Raw genomic sequence first — 14,166 nt, 5'->3', positions numbered from 1 at the left:
CTGCTACCCTCGTGGGAGACCTGGAAGAAGTTCCTGGCTCCTGGCTTTGGCCTGGCCCAACACAGGCCGTTGCGACCATCTGGGGAGTCAGTCAGTGGAAGGATGATCTCTCTGTCCCTCTGTAACTGACTTTCAAATAAATATCTAAATCTTTAAAAAATATATATTCATGAGAAATTCAGCTAACATTTATATAATAAAGAAATGGATTTTCAACGTGTCAGTTGAGACAGTCTATTCATTTTCAATAGTTTCATGTTACTTATTCAAGCTTATTTCAATGTTTCATGTTACTTATTCAAGCTGCTTCAAACTAAAGCAAATGATCCTTAGATTAAAAGATTTGTAAACATGAAACACAGAAAGCATACACATGTTGTCATTGCCCTGCCTCCTCCACCAAAATCAATTCTAGTTGTGTAATTCTTTTCCTCCTTTAAAAATAGAATTATATATAAAATGATCAATGTAAGCTCATCTTCTAAACAACAAAAAATTAAGCCAATTAGGAAGGAAATAAAGGGCATTCATTAAGGTGTTAAGTCCCCCATCCCTCAAACTTCCCTAAACTCAATTCCATCAGTTCTAGAAATTCTCAACCTGCAGAACTACTTCTCAGCATTCATCGTCCTTCAGCGTTCTAGGAAGAGTTTGCCATACAGTTATGTCCCTCAGTTTTTAAAACTTTCTCCTTCCTCAGTTTACTAAAGCCCATCTTAGTTCTCTTCCCACCATCCTAAGTGCTGCCTTTTCTCACCCCTCACTGGAGTCTTGACCAGGTTGTACATTCAGCCTCCTCCTCTCCTGTTTTCTCTTTAAAATCACGATTTCAACTACCGGTTGCACAAAGATGATTCCCAAAGCCATGTACTCACAGTACGCCCTGACAATTCCACCAGACTGCCGAATATCCAAATGTGTATGAGACCCAGCTTTCTCCTGACATGACCAAAATGGTCTTTTCCTTATTCCTTGCTTAGATTCAGTCAGGTGGCCAGATCTTGTCAATTCCCTCACAACTTCACAGCAATCTGTCCCTTTCTCTTTATTCCCAAGCACCACTCCCTCTCAGCTTCATGTTTCTTGATTCCCGGGGGATGAAAACAGTCTCTCCTGACTCGTCTTGCTTCTTCATGCCACACCCGATACAAATGACTAGGAACCCAAGCAAGTAAGAGCTAGTGCCAAGCACTGAGACATTCCTGAAATCTTGGAGCAGATTAATCCTACTAAAGCACTGCTTTGATCATGGCACTCCTCTGCTCACAACACTTCAGCAGTCCCCCAACGATTCAGGAGACTACAATATTAACCAAAGTCACCAAAATAGACTTCTTCTACATCATATAAATTACCTAACAGACATTCTCACCCACATGGAGGGCACCTACTCACCTTATCTTGATTAGGTCAGCAGTAGCTGATCAACAAATTATTGTTTTCACTGGTTACTTTCCCTTTTGTTTTGTCATTATAAAAATTCAAGCATAGGTAACTAGTCAAGTTTGTAACCCCCTCTGGGGTTAGAAATGCTAATTCCCTATGACTATCAGAATAAAACGATATTCTTAAAATGGAACACACTCAGCAGAGTTCTCAGAGCTGTGATGAAGTGCAGATAGAAGGTTTGCTAATAATGTAACTGAAAGCTCCATGTCTTTGCAGCAGGAACCAAGCCCAGAAACCAATTCAACTTAAAGTCAAATAAATAAATGGTTCAGAGAACCAAGAATCTAAGAATAGGGGCCAATGCTGTGGCGTAGCAGGTAAAGCCGCCACCTGCAGTAATGGCATTCCATATGGGCGCCAGTTCAAGATCCAGCTACTCCACTTCTGATCCAGCAGCAGAAAATAGCCCAAATGCTTGGACCCCTGAACTTGTGTGGGACACCTAGAGGAAGCTCCTGGCTCCTCGGTTTGGATCAGCCTACCTCCGGCCACTGCGGCCATTTGGGGAGACAGCGGATGAAAGATCCATCTCTCTGCCTCTGCCTCTAGAATCTAAGAATATGGAAAAACAAGTACTAATTTTTTGTCTGATTAACAAATGCTCTCAAAATATTTCTGGGACTCCACTATCACCTCAAATTCAGTGAAATGGTCTCTTTCTGGTTGCAAGATTTCTGATCCTCAAAGAAATGATTCTGAAAGAAATCACCAAGGAAAAAACGAATAGAGAAATATCAGGTTGGGAGAAACCCAGGAAATGCACAGAAACTTCCTTGTACTATCAAGGAAAAAAGCAATAAAAATATTGCACCAAGTTGCAATATTGCACTATATCTTCAATTAGTGACCACGAATATAATTTGTTTTGTATCTCCTGATGCAAAGACCTCCTTCTTGGGCAAATTAACAAGATTTTTACATATTCACCTTGCTTTTTGCACCTAATATGCATTCAAAAATCACTTCACTACTTTTGGACTCCCAAAAATTCAATTCCTTTTCATCCTATGACTCAACTCAACTCTCCTTAAGCATGCTCAGAGAACCAAATTTTATTATGCACGTTGTAGATGCTATTGCTGAAGCTATATGAAAGGCAAAGAAAAGCAAATTTGTCTCTAACAGAATTTTTCTTAGAGGAAATTGGGAATGGTTAAAATTTAAACTTAAAGCTTAATGAGTATCTTCCCTCTTAAGCTACGCTTCTTTCCCAATTTATTTTTTCCATGTTGCTCAGTGTTAGCCATCTTTCCTCCAGGTATCTCATTTTCTAATCTTTTCACTTCTCTCAGTTCTTAAATTAAATGTCTCAAAATCAGTCACTCTTAAATTTACTTCCTCGGTATTCTCACCGTCACTACTCTACTCTTAACAAGTTCTCCATACCCCACATGCAGACCCAATGGGCCCTTTTAATCAAAAGATCTAAGTCCTTCTGAAATGAAGAAAATTTCCTGTTTTGGCATTTCCTTATATTTTCATTATTCATTTAAAGAAAAAAAAATATTGACTGCTTATTTGAAAGGCAGAGGTAGAGAGAGAGAGGGAGAGTCAGAGAATCTTCCATCCACTGGTTCACCCCAAATTGCCATAACAGCCAGAGCTGAGCCCATCTGAAGCCAGGAGCCAGGAGCTTCTTCCAGGTCTCCCACGTGGGTGCAGAAAGCTGGATCAGAAGTGCAGCAGCCAGGACTCGAATCGGCGCCCAGGACTGTACACAGTGGCTTAACCTACTGTACCACAGTACCAGTCATCTTCACTATTCATTCTTATTAGAATTTGTATTACAGGATATAAAAACTCTTAAATCTAGCCTCTATATTGTTTTAACTTTTATATATTTAATTTTTTTAAGATTTACTAATTACTTGAAAGGCACAGCAACAGAGAAGAAAGAAAATGAGAAACTTCCATCTGCTGGTTCACTACCCAATGGCCAGGACAGTAAAATCTGAACCAGGTGGAAGCCAACATCCAGGAACTCCATCTGGGTCCCCATATGGGTGAGCAGGGACCTAAGTACTGGGGCCATCATCTGCTGCCTTCCCAGACACATGAACAGGAAACTGGATCAGAAGAACAGAGTTAACTGGGACTCACACCAGCACTCTGATACGGGAGCTTAACCTAACCTGCTGCACAAGAACCACTCCAAGAAACCTCATATAGGCTTTATTTTTCTTGCTCAGATTAGGAGTTGTCAAAGTACAATCTGAATCTAGTTATACTGATGAGCTATGATCAGTACACTGTTCAAAATGCTTTTATCGTTAACAGACCAACCTGATACTAGGAAATCCATATAATTTTTTTAAAAGATTTATTTTTTATTTATTTGAAAGTTACAAAGAGCAGACAGATAGACTTCCATTGCTGGTTCATTCCCCAAACGGCCCCAACGACCAGAGCTGAGCTGATCCGACGCCAGGAGTTTCTTCTGGGTCTCCTACATGGGTGCAAGGGCCCAAAGACTTGGGCCATCCTCCAGTGTTTTCCCAGGAGCATTAGTAGGGAGATGGATCGGAGGATCAAACCAGCACCCATACGGAATGCCAGGACTGCAGGAAGGGCTTTATCCATAACATTGTGCCACAGCACCAGCCCCTGCATATACTTTTTTTTTTTTTTTTTTTTTTTGACAGGCAGAGTGGACAGTGAGAGAGAGAAAAACAGACAGAAAGGTCTTCCTTTGCCGTTGGTTCACCCTCCAATGACCGCCGCGGCCGGCGCGCTGCGGCCGGCGCACCGCGCTGATCCGATGGCAGGAGCCAGGAGCCAGGTGCTTTTCCTGGTCTCCCATGGGGTGCAGGGCCCAAGCACCTGGGCCATCCTCCACTGCACTCCCGGGCCACAGCAGAGGGCTGGCCTAGAAGAGGACAGAATCCGGCGCCCCGACCAGGACTAGAACCCGGTGTGCCGGCGCCGCTAGGCGGAGGATTAGCCTAGTGAGCCGCGGCGCCGGCCCCCTGCATATACTTTTAAACTAGCTTTCAGATATGTAAAGCAGTACAGCCTCCTTAATAATACATTACCACTAATCCCCCTTCAATAATTGATAAATCTATGTTCATCACATAACATTCTACTGCGTATCATAATGGAATGAGTAAAACAACTCAAATCCTTGGATTATAGAAATGAAATAAAGAAATCCTATAGAAAAAAATTCCATGAAGCTAAAAAATTAAGCCACAGAGTAGGAGATTACTTTCAGTATATATGAATCACAAACCATTGGTATCCAGAATATACTCATAAACCAGTAGGTAAAATGGATCAAGGTTACACACACAAGCAAGTTACAAAAAACTCAAATGACTGGGGCCGGAGCTGTGGCACAGCAGGCAAATCCTCGGCCTGCGGCGCCAGCATCACATATGGGCACTAGTTCAAGTCCCAGCTGCTCCTCTTGTGATCCAGCTCTTTGCTACGGCCTAGAAAAGCAGTAGAAGATGGCCCAAGCCCTCAGGCCCCTGCACCCACGTAGGAGACCCAGAAGCTCCTGGCCTCCTGGCTTTGGATCCGCACACCTCTGGCCATTATGGCCATTTGGGGAGTGAATCAGCGGATGGAAAACCCTTCTCTCTCTGTCTCTCCCTCTCACTGTCTGTAACTCTTCCTCTCAATAAATAAATAGGAGCCAGCTCTGTGGTGTAGAGGGTAAGGCTGCCACCTGCAGTGCTGGCATCCCATGTGGGCACCGGTTCGAGTCCTGGCTGCTCCACTTCTGATCCAGCTCTCTGCTATGGCCTGGCAAAGCAATGGAAAATGGCCCAAGTGCATGGGCCCCTGCACCCACATGGGAAACCTGGAGGAAACTCCTGGCTCCTGACTTCAGATCGGTGCAACTCAAGCCGTTGTGGCCAATTGGGGAGTGAACCAGTGAATGGAAAAACTTTTTCTCTGTCTCCTTCCCTCTCTCTGTAACTCTTTCAAAGAAATAAATAAATCTTTAAAAAAAAAAAATTAAGGTCCACAATGAGTTTTTTATGTGGTTCATATGTATAGATATTTATGCTAAAAACTAAAACTGAGACATTTAAAACATTTATTAACTCAAAAATAAGCCCACTTCGTGTTAAGTATGAATAACATTTTCTATGAATAACATTTTTAAATATTTTTCAAAACAAAAAAATTAGTGGAAAGAGTAGCACTGTTGGGGAACAGCACTGTGGTGTAGTGGGCTAAGCCTCCACCTGTGGCGCCAACACCCCATATGGGTGCCAGTTTGTGTTCTGGCTGCTCCTCTTCCAATCCAGCTCTCTATCACCTGAGAAAGCTACTGAAATGGTACAAGTGCTTGGGCCCCTGCATCCACGTCGGAAACCAGGAAGAAGCCCCTAGCTCCTGGCTTCAGATTGGTTGCAGCCATTGCAGCCATTTGGGGAATGAACCAGTGGATAGAAGACCTTTCTCTCTATCTGTGTCTGTAACTCTACCTCTCAAATAAATACAATCTATAAAGGAAAAAAAAAAAAGAGTAGCACTGTTTTACATTTTTGCGATCATTTTTAATGTCTGGCTTAACAAAAGACAGATATATTCTCCTGTTTCTGCATTTGATCTATTATGACATCACATGATACAGCCTCTGTACAGAACTGCTACAATGCACAGAAGGTGGGTAAAAATGGCAAATAATATTATGAAAATAGTTTTGACTTCACGAACCCTCAGGAAGAATCTTGTAATTCCCTAGAACACACTTCCATAATTGCCGAACTATATCCACATGTGACATGGATAAATCTAAAACACACATTAAGCAAATACAATATGCAAAATGATGTAGACAGTATGATTTTCCTTACGTAAAGTTAAAACACACAAAGGAATATTATGTTTCAAGAAGGCTTAAAATTAAATACACACACACATATATATACATAAATACATACATATATATACATATATGTATATAAAACACCCAAAGCAATACTTCATCCTGTCTTGGTATGGTAGAAATATTAAGACAGTGGTTACTTCCAAGAAGAAAAGATAGGAATAGGATGATGGGGGCAACGTTGAACTCATGGGTTGGGAATGTCCGACCTGCAGACCATGTAAAGATCACTAAATCATGTGGTCTGGCCCTGCCAAGGCAATCACAGGAGGGACTTAAAATTCAAGAAATCTACAGCAGGCTAATTTTTCAGTTGATAAAATTTTGTATGGCCCACAAATGATGTTATAAATACCCAAATGGCCCTTGGCAGAAAAAGGTTCCCCACCCCTGCACTGGATCTGTGAGATCTTATTTTTTAAATAAAGCAGAGAGAAAATGAAGCAAATATGTAGCAAAATATGAGATTTGTTAAATCTGGATGATGTGTGCTTTTCCATAATTTTGAACTACTTCTTGATTAAAAAAACCTTTTAAAGGTCTGATGTCTGCACACTTCAAGGCCACACAGTTTTAAGTATAGTTCCCTTTGAACAAAATAAATTATAAGATAATTAAGTTATATAAAATGTTTGGAAAAATAATCCAGCAGTCTGGCCATATTCCAATCAGATAAAGCCTGAGTGTGTATGTGGGACAGGAGGCTACTCAGGTCCTGGGGCCATAACAAGACAAGTGGTGTGACTAAATCTGTATACTCTTTGGTCAAAAGACTCTTCAATGACATAAAATTCTCCGCACCCAATAATTCATGCTAACTGTTTTCCAGATAACAACTATGCGCCAGGTACTGCTCAGGGACTAGGATGAGTAACTGGCTCCATATTCACAGTTCATGCAACAAGACAAAAATATAAACATATAATTCAAATGTCAATAGATCAATGCTAAAGATGTCCATACTGCTCTTTGCCAGAGGGAAGGGGGAATGAGCCTAAAAAAATGATGGCGCCAATAACAGAAAGCAGAAGTTTAAGTTTTGGGTTTGAGGCTAAAAAAACATTTTCAGTAAATAGTATTAGGCATCCACCATGTTATGTGCCAGATAAGTGTGGTTTTAGCCTTGTTGAGACAGTTAAGACACGTAAGTGGAGATGGTCAACAGGCAACTGAAGTGCTGGATGAGAAACTAGAAGAGAGGTTGGACATGCTAGAGGACACCAAGTCAAAGGGAGAAGATTCCAAAGGAAAAAAAGAGGACTGACCTTGAGGGAAATCCCACCATAGAAAAGAGAAAAGGCACAAAGACTTTTTAACACACACTACACTTTCATGACACACTGATAACATGCCATGAAGTTTCCCAATTTGAAATACTGGGTTTAAAAGTAAGACAGGTGAAAAGAAATAAAAGTACTGGTGAAAGGAAAATGAGACAGGCAAGGTTTTATAAGATGAGCAAACCTAGGGAAAGTTCAAGGAAAGGGAAAGACACCAGCTGACTGGTAGAGGTTAATGAGGCGTGAGACAGCACCACCGACAGAGTTCTGTCCAAAGCAGGCAGGACAGGGTAAAGCCTACTGCAGAGGGCAACTGAAGACGGGCAATTCTTCCTGCAGCAAAAGGAAGAGGAAGAAATCCTAGGTAAATATAGAGGAAAAGCTCATGAAACACAAGTAAGGGAAACGCGGCTGTTTCTATCAGCCAGCCATCTAGCCTTCTCAGTTAACTGAAAGATCAGATAATCTGCTGAAGAGAGGGATTTCGAGGACTGGTTGAGGAGTTTAAAGAGTAAAAAAGAAAGCATGGAAGTGCCAGTGTGTACAAACACAAATAATCCAAGATTATCAGTGACAATAGAAATCTTCATGGGGTTGGAGAGTAAGCATTTACAAAAAGCAATGTGGAAAAAAACTTTTTAAGCATTTGTGCATGTATTTTTTGCATCTATCAAAAAAAATGAATTAAAAGCTAAATACTTCATTTATGCAAGATGGTTGGATAATAAGGTGTTCCAACAGTTTTCCAGATTATCAAAGTCTGCCCTTTTAGACAAAAAGCATTTTATATTTAATAATTTTTTTTCTTTTTCTTTTCTTTTTTTTCTTTTTTTTTTTTTTGACAGGCAGAGTGGATAGTGAGAGAGAGAGAAAGGTCTTCCTTTTGCCGTTGGTTCACCCTCCAATGGCCGCCACGGCCGGCGCGCTGCGGCCGGCGCACCACGCTGATCTGATGGCAGGAGCCAGGTGCTTATCCTGGTCTCCCATGGGGTGCAGGGCCCAAGGACTTGGGCCATCCTCCACTGCACTCCCGGGCCACAGTAGAGAGCTGGCCTGGAAGAGGAGCAACCGGGACAGAATCTGGCGCCCCGACCGGGACTAGAACCCGGTGTGCCGGCGCCGCTAGGTGGAGGATTAGCCTAGTGAGCCGCGGCGCTGGCCTAATCATTTCTCATGGAAACTATTCTATGTTCTTAATTGTACAACTTGACTCTAAATTTAATTTTTTTTTTTTTTTGACAGGCAGAGTGGACAGTGAGAGAGAGACAGAGAGAAAGGTCTTCCTTTGCCGTTGGTTCACCCTCCAATGGCCGCCACGGCTCGCGCGCTGCGGCCGGCGCACCGCGATGATCCGATGGCAGGAGCCAGGTACTTATCCTGGTCTCCCATGGGGTGCAGGGCCCAAGCACTTGGGCCATCCTCCACTGCCCTCCCGGGCCACAGCAGAGAGCTGGCCTGGAAGAGGGCCAACCGGGACAGAATCCGGCGCCCCGACCGGGACTAGAACCCGGTGTGCCGACGCCTCTAGGTGGAGGATTAGCCTATTGAGCCGCGGCGCCGGCCTAATCTTAATCTTGAACATCCACTGTTGATGTACTGTATAGCTTTACAAAGAACAGCTTCTGGGGCAGGTGTCATGTCACAGTGTGCCATCACTTGGGATGCACACAACCCCATATCTCAGTGCCCAGGGTTCAAGCCTTGGCTCTGCTTCTGATTACAGCTTCCTGCTAATTAGGCCTACTGGATAATCTCCCCATTTTAAAATCCTTAATTTAGGGGATGGGCCAAGTGTTGCCACAAGAGTTAGGTCACTCCTTAGAAGGCCCACTTCCTACACAGGTGTGTCTGGTTGCAGTCCCAGCTTCTCTGCTTCAGAGCCAGCTCCCTGCTAACGCACCTGACAAGGCAGTGGATGAGGACTCAAATACTTGGGCCCTGCCAGCTACATGGGAGACCATAATGGAGGTACTGGCTCCTGACTTTGGCCTGGCCCAGCCCTGGCTGTTGTGGGCATTTGGGCAGCGAACCCAGGATGGAAAAGAGCTAGCTGGATCGCTTGCTCTCCCTCCCTCCCTGTCATGTTTAGTTTCAAAAAGAGCAGCTTTCTTCTTTAAACTTTTTTTTAAAAGAGCTTCTTTATAGCTCTTCTGTATCTTTCTCAGCTGTCAAGATACAAAGGCAACTGGTTCTTCTAAGTTTATGTTTACCCTGAACACCTCAACAACCACAGCCTGCTTTGCCAACTTGCTTCCAGCTGGCTTCAGACAAGGCACTGTTCCCAATGTTTTCTAAGCCATTTGTGATAAAAACAAGAATCTCAGGCCTGTGCCGAGGCTCACTAGGCTAATCCTCCGCCTGCGGCGCCGGCACCCCGGGTTCTAGTCCCGGTTGGGGCGCCAGTTCTGTCCCAGTTGTTGTTCTTCCAGTTCAGCTCTCTGCTGTGGACCGGGAAGGCAGTGGAGGATGGCCCAGGTCCTTGGGTCCTGCACCCGCTTGGGAGACCAGGAGGAAGCACCTGGCTCTTGGCTTCAGATCGGCGCAGCCGGCAGCAAGGCACCAGCCATAGCGGCCACTTGGGGGATGAACCATCGGAAAAATGAAGACCTTTCTCTGTGTGTCTCTCTCTCACTGTCTAACTCTGCCTGTAAAAAAAAAAAAAAAAAAAAAAAAAAAGGAAAAGGAAAAAAAAAAAAAAGAATCCGGCCCTGGCCGCGCCGCGGCTCACTAGGCTAATCCTCCGCCTAGCGGCGCCGGCACACCGGGTTCTAGTCCCGGTCGGGGCGCCGGATTCTGTCCCGGTTGCCCCTCTTCCAGGCCAGCTCTCTGCTGTGGCCAGGGAGTGCAGTGGAGGATGGCCCAGGTGCTTGGGTCCTGCACCCGCATGGGAGACCAGGAGAAGCACCTGGCTCCTGCCATCGGATCAGCGCGATGTGCCGGCCAAAGCGCGCTGGCCGCGGGGGCCATTGGAGGGTGAACCAACGGCAAAAGGAAGACCTTTCTCTCTGTCTCTCTCTCTCACTGTCCACTCTGCCTGTCAAAAAAGAAATCTCTTGTTTGCTCTGGTCCTCTCACTAAGCATGGCTGATCTAACCTGTTGCAGTCCAGAAAAATGGAAACACGGAAAAGTGAATACCCATGCTACCTATAGATTTATACCGTAAAATTCTAGGAAACATTCCCCACATGTGCTAAGTCAGTCAAATGCTAATCAAAACACGAGCAGGAAGGCTTGCCATAGCAAACAGCCTTGGTTACCCTCTCAAACAAAACCGTGGTTACTTTCACCAGGGGGAAGAAAAGAGATGCATAAGGGCACCTGAAAGCCACTGCCTTTTTAATAATGGCTCTTCCAACCTACTTTACAAAACTGACTTCTTAAAAAAAAATTCACCATGGGAGTACTTATAAATTTCTCATTTTCATGAAGTAACCCACAGCACCAGTCCTGTCATTTTCAGCCATAGTAAAGGAAATAGCAGAAGCCACTTCCTATTTATTTACTACAGAAAATAAAGAAACTGATCAAAAGGGTATTTGGCATGAAAAATTAGGATAGAAAAAGGAGTAGCTATCTAGCAGAGATGCATCATTGAAAAAATGGCCAAATATACTTAACTTCTCAACGCTCTTGCAATCAATCTGGTGGTGAACACACTGATGAACGCGCTACACTATTTCTCAACTTTGGAAACTTGCCTTAGTCCAGTGGAACTGCCAAGTGGCTGTAAGGCACAGGACAGATGTGTCCCCACTCTGCTAGTCGAGGGCTCCCCCGCTATGTCCCCCACTGATATAAGCCCTTCCACCTGCACGCCAGCTCCTCTGCAATCCACCTTTTCTAGGTGCAATCCCTACCACTCCCTACCTATAGCTCCCACTGGAGCCACGCTGAACACTTTCGGAAGAAGCTTCACCCTTGAAACGCCCTTTCCCCACTTTCAACTCCACCTAACAAAGTCCTACCCGGCAACCTTCCGAAAATGCCACCAAGTTCAGACCCTGAGCCTCCGAACGCAGCCTTCCGCGGGACACGTCAGTCCCTTCCCCGCGACACTTGCCGCACCTCACCTTGAGTCATCTAACCCTGAACCACGGAGCCCCTGGCGGCCAGGGTCCGCGTCTCCAGAACCCCTGTCATTTCTGACCAGCACCCAGTACAATGCCCGGCTCACACCGGGCTCCGAGTCACCAGCAAAGTTCTACACTGCCATCAAACGCCACCGGGAAACTTCAAAAAAAAAAAAAAAAAAAAATGAAACGCCATGACAAGTAAATGAACAATAAATACCTCACCACGTTTTTTCCTCAGTAAGAAAATTAAAACTGTCCTCTTCTTATTCCTCAGAGCCAGCTACGCTAACAGCGTCAACGCAGCTTTTCAAGAAAGTTGTTTCCACCCAAGTGACTACAAATGACTCCCTCCGAACCTTACTCTTCCGCTTTCGTTCTGTGCAACATACTTTCCCCCTATTGGACAGGAGAGTGGTGGGAACTTTCCCACCCACTTTTATTTATTCCGACACTCGAGAAGGCAAGGATGGCAGGCAAACAACCGCACAGAGGGCATCCTGAAAGCCACTTAACTGATTTAAACCAAAATTAAAAATTCCCAGGGTCCCTTCCGCCTCGGGGAGCCTAAGTGTCTGGGCTGCCACCGGCCCCCGATGGCCCTCGGGGCGCGGCAAGCGCAAGAAAAAAGCGCGGGCCCCGGGGCGCTGAGGGGCGAGAGGGCTCTGGCGCCCGGGCGCCGGCGGTGGCCGCCTGCGGCAGCTCAGCTAAAACGCAACGGAAGCAGCAGCCAGTCACGGGGCTGCGGGAGGCAAGGCAGGAAGGTGGCGCTGCCGCCGAGCGCTTAGAGCCCGAGAGCTCATCATGGCGGCCGAGGCAATGGCCGCCGTGGGGAGCGAGCACGCCCCTCCGCGCGCACACGCCGCTGCGCAGGGCCTCCGGTGCCCGTCACCGGCGCCGCCGCCGCTGCAGCCCGCTCTCCCACCCCCCCTCACGGGCTGTAGCGGAATTTTCTCTCCAGACGCCGCCTTCAAGATGGCGGCTCCCCCTCCCGGCAACCCCCTCAGTCGTCCCCTGCAGCAAGCGCCGAGCCGCCGCCATCTTGTCCCCCGTCCCTCCCCCCCCCTCCGATATTTACATAGCGAAAATCGGCCCGGCCGGCCTGCGGCCTTCACCTCACGCCTGCAGCCTTCGCCTCCTCGCCAGGCCTCACCCCCTCTCAGTGCCCCGGGACGGCCGCGACGCCGACCGGGGGCCCCTCAACCGCCTCACGGACCGCCGCGCGACCCTCCCCCAACCCCCGCCCGCTTACGGAACGCGCCTCCGCCGCCGCTCGGGGCAGCCGGGCTCCTCCCCGGGCCTAACTGCGGCCTCCTCGGGGCCTGCTTGGCGCCGCGCGCCACGCCGCCCGGCCTAGCGCGGGAGGGCGCCTTGCGGGCCGCCGACCAGGCCGAGACCAGGCCGCCGCGCGCGCACTAGGCCCCACGGCCGCCGCGGCACCCGGGACTCACCGGACGGGAGTGCGGGCGGTTGGCGACGGTGGCGGGTGCTGCAGGCCGGCCTTTCTCTGGAGCACTGGGCCGGGCTCCGGCTGGTGGGGCGGGCGGAGGGAGGGAGGAGGGGCCGAGCTCGGAGCTGACAAAAAGCGGCCCAGCTCCCCGGCACGGGCCCGCCGTCAGCACGTCACGTCACCGCCCGGGAGAGAGACCCAGGAAAATGCGGAAGGGTAGATGGGCCCCCTCCTCCGCCCGGAGGGTCCCCCTGGCGCCCCGGGTCGGCAACGCTCACGCCCCGCGACCGGGGAGCCCACTGGCCTCGCTGCGGCGGGGTCTCCGGCGGCCGGAGTCTCCGTGACAGCGCCCCCCTTCTTTCCACCTCCTCCGCGCTCCCTCCCGCCGCCGCCACACGCGCCGCAGCCGCCGCCTCGGCCGTAAAGCCCGCGCGGGGCCGCGGTCCGTCGACCCCGCGGAGAGGCAGGCGGCCAGGCCGCCCCCCACCATTTCTCGTGGGCCGCGGCCGCCCCCCGGGGGCCTCTCCAGAGACCTACCGCCTTTCCGTGCGGGTCCTGGCCGAGGCGCCAGCTCGAGTTGTTTGCAGGCCCTCAGACCCCCGCCCTCAGTAAATGTGTTTTCTTCATCCCGGTGGCTGGGGAAGAAGATAAATTTAGTAACAACCGCCATCCCCTGCCCTCGCGTTTAAAAAAAAAAAAAAAATCTTTGAAATAAAATGAAAATGGGCTTACCGGTCTAAATGGAGGTGCGGGCCAAAGGCGGGGGGGGGGGGCGAGAGAAGGGTTATACTACAGCAACTATCAAGGATGTTGATTTTTAAAAAACCAAACAAACATTCGGTTAGAGCCAAACTAATTTTATTAGTTGGGGCGGGTGGGGGGCATGAGGAAAATGTTGTGTTTTGAAACCGGCTTGGCACATCGCAATGGACACGAATCTTCGATGTATATTTTCTATATACCAGTGTTTCAAAGTCTGGGAACCCACGAAATGTTAAATCTTGCATAATGGCTTCATTAATGATGAGTTCTCCACATTCTTTAATAAATATCTAGAAATGGTTATGAAT

General features: G+C 47.5%; 1 protein-coding gene across 11 annotated transcripts in view; it reads right to left on the bottom strand.

Annotated features, from left to right (window-relative positions):
• The window catches only part of ZFX (zinc finger protein X-linked), a 48,206-nt gene extending 34,407 nt beyond the window's left edge, over positions 1 to 13,799 (bottom strand). For 2 of the 11 annotated variants that reach the window (XM_008272461.4, XM_070067213.1), the window contains exon 1: positions 13,634 to 13,799. The gene's annotated coding sequence lies outside the window, so the exon portion shown is untranslated. The other 9 variants (XM_070067210.1, XM_070067206.1, XM_070067208.1 and 6 more) reach the window with 9 other exon arrangements.
• Between the last annotated feature and the right edge of the window lie 367 nt (positions 13,800 to 14,166).

The sequence above is a fragment of the Oryctolagus cuniculus genome, chromosome X (assembly GCF_964237555.1).
Source record: "Oryctolagus cuniculus chromosome X, mOryCun1.1, whole genome shotgun sequence".
In the NCBI taxonomy this organism is placed as follows: Eukaryota; Metazoa; Chordata; class Mammalia; order Lagomorpha; family Leporidae; genus Oryctolagus; species Oryctolagus cuniculus.
Note: the sequence above shows the minus strand (reverse complement) of the source record. Positions and strands in the feature narration are given on the sequence as shown.